A 3,035-nucleotide genomic window follows, 5' to 3' on the forward strand; every position below is an offset into this window, starting at 1 on the left:
CTCTCCACCTCGATCCAATATGGGGGTTTGCCTAGTGAAGATCCTAATGCCCATATCACAAATTTCCTAGAAATTTGTGATACTTTCAAACAGAATGGTGTTTCTGAAGACGCAAACAAACTGAGACTTTTCCCTTTCACTCTTAGGGATAAAGCAAGATCCTGGTTACAATCATGTCCCGCTGGAAGTTTCACAACATGGGACGAATTAGCTCAAAAGTTTCTAGCAAAATTCTTTCCATCCTCAAAAACCACCACGCTGCGCAATGAGATAATGACATTTGCTCATCATGATCAAGAGAGCTTGTATGAAGCTTGGGAAAGATTCAAGGACTTGTTGAGAAAGTGCCCACATCACAGTTTGCCTAAGTGGCTACAGGTACAAACTTTCTATAATGCATTATCCCCTAACATCAAAATCACTTTAGATGCATCTGCAGGCGGATCCTTTGAAAAGAAGGGAATTGATGAAGCCTACGAGTTAATAGAAGAGATGGCAAGCAACAGCCATTACCAAAACAATTCCGAAAGAAAAAGAACCGCAGGAGTCTATGAAATAGACGCCATTACAGCACTTAATGCCAAGGTGGATAACATGGTAAGAAAATTGGACATGTTAACTACTAATCCTGTGAATTCTATTATGCAAGTTTGTGATAGGTGCAATGGACAACATGGAATTGGAGAATGCATGATGGACTCTTTGAATCCACAAACTTTGGTGCAAGTAAACTATGTGATGAATCAAGGAAGGAAGAATTACCCTTATTCCAACTCATATGATAACAGATTAAGGAACCATCCTAATCTATCCTATAGTAATCCTAACAATGCCTTGAATGCACCACCAGGTTTCCTTCCTCCAGAAAAGAAATCTCATAATGACCTCCACACTGCCCTTTCTAAATCACACATGGATTTCATGAATGAAACCAGAGAAAACCATAAAATCCAGCAGGCTACGATAAGAAATTTAGAAATTCAGCTAGGACAATTTGCAAACATGATGGCATCTCGACCTCAAGGTACGTTACCTAGCAATACTGAAAAGAATCCTAAAGAACAAGTGCAGGCTATCACCTTGAGAAGTGGCAAACAATTAGAAGAACCACCAAAGAAGGAAAGGGAAGAAAAAGAGCAGCCAAAGGTGCCCATCATTGATTTAGAAGAACAAGAAAAGGTGAAACCTTATGTTCCACCTGTTCCTTTTCCACAAAGATTAAAGAAAGCACAAGACGACAAGAGCTTCCTCAAGTTTCTGGACGTATTTAAAAAGCTTCAAATTAATATTCCTTTTGTTGAAGCTCTTGCTCAAATGCCTAGCTATGCTAAATTCCTAAAAGATATCCTAAGCAAGAAACGAAAAATCGATGATCAAGGAACAGTAATGTTAATTGAGGAGTGCAGTGCAATTATCCAAAACAAATTGCCTCCAAAGTTAAAGGATCCAGGAAGTTTTTCGATCCCTTGCAATATTGGTAATCTTGATTTTGAAAAGGCTTTGGCAGATTTAGGTGTTAGCATTAATCTTATGTCCTATGAAGTTTTTAAGATGCTAGGTATGGGAGAGCTCAAACGAACAAGGATGTCTTTACAATTAGCGGATCGATCAATCAAATATCCTAGAGGGATTGTAGAAGACGTGCTTGTAAACGTAGGTACATTCATCTTCCCTGTTGATTTTGTTATTCTTGACATTGATGAAGACAGGGAAGGATCGTTAATCCTTGGAAGACCTTTTCTTGCAACTGCAAGAGCATTGATTGATGTTTATGAAGGTAAGTTAACTCTAAGAGTTGGACAGGAAGAGATTGTCTTTGATGTGCTTAAATCTTGCAAACTTCCTATGGACTATGGAGATTGTTTTCGAATTGATGTTGTTGATGAATGTGTGGAAAACACTTTGCATGTCGAAAATAACATTAATGAATCAAGCATCTTGAATGAAAAAGAAAAGGAACCACCTAAGCAAGAACTGAAATAACTTCCACCTCATTTAAAACATGCATTCTTAGGTGAGGACCATTCTTTTCCTATTATTATTTCTTCTCACTTAATGCTTGATCAAGAAGAAAGGTTGTTGCAGGTTCTACGAAGGCATAAGAAAGCACTAGGGTGGTCAATTTCAGATCTACAAGAAATAAGCCCAAGTGTATGCATGCATAAAATCTTGATGGAAGAAGACTACAAACCTTCAATCGAGCATCAAAGGTGATTGAATCCGAACATGAAGGAGGTAGTCAAGGCTGAAATCATAAAACTCCTGGATGCCGGTATCATTTATCCAATTTCCGACAGCAGTTGGGTAAGTCCTGTCAAAGTTGTTCCAAAGAAGGGAGGTATGACTGTTATCTCTAATGAAAACAATGAATTAATCCCTACAAGAACAGTCACAGGTAGGCATGGCCACCGGTTCGGTTCTAACCGGAACCGAACCGGAACCGAACCGTACTGTAGACGAACCGAAACCGGACCGAAACCGACGGTTCAAAATTTTGAACCGGAACCGGCGGTTCAAGGGCCGGTTAAGGTTCATGTGAATGTTAAAAAATGAACCTGAACCGGCCCGAAACCGGCGGTTAACCGGCGGTTTCGGTCCGGTTCGAACCGAATTCACAAACAAAATTATTTATTGCAATAATCAAAAATAGTGAAAAAAAAAAAACATCATCATTTTGGTTTAAAAAAGGGGAAGCATAATCATTTCACTTTTTTTTTTGAAAGCTCATAATCAAAAATAGCCGTTGAACTTTGTTTACAATTAACAATTTACTATACAATTAACAATTCAAACAGATATAATTGTTTTATTATAATTTAATTAATTAATTATTTATTTATTTATTATAATTTACTAAATTATCCAAAAATATAATTGTTTTTTTCTGTTATAAGGGACTATTTGGGAAACTACATAAATGAAAAATATGTATAAATATGATGAGTTGATTATTTTTTTTTTCACAACCAATTATATTCTATCTCTCCTCTTCACTTCTTAATATTGCTTTATTTTCATACATCCAATTCTAAATT

At 36.9% G+C, this 3,035-nt stretch overlaps 1 non-coding gene across 1 annotated transcript; it reads right to left on the reverse strand.

Annotated features, from left to right (window-relative positions):
• Positions 1-255: 255 nt before the first annotated feature.
• Positions 256-362, reverse strand: LOC149494631 (small nucleolar RNA R71). The gene has a single exon (XR_016321934.1). It is a non-coding gene; the product is annotated as a small nucleolar RNA R71 (small nucleolar RNA).
• Positions 363-3,035: the final 2,673 nt, after the last annotated feature.

The sequence above is a fragment of the Jatropha curcas genome, chromosome 7 (assembly GCF_041381405.1).
Source record: "Jatropha curcas cultivar XTBG-Jc1 chromosome 7, XTBG_Jcur_1.0, whole genome shotgun sequence".
Classification (NCBI taxonomy): Eukaryota; Viridiplantae; Streptophyta; class Magnoliopsida; order Malpighiales; family Euphorbiaceae; genus Jatropha; species Jatropha curcas.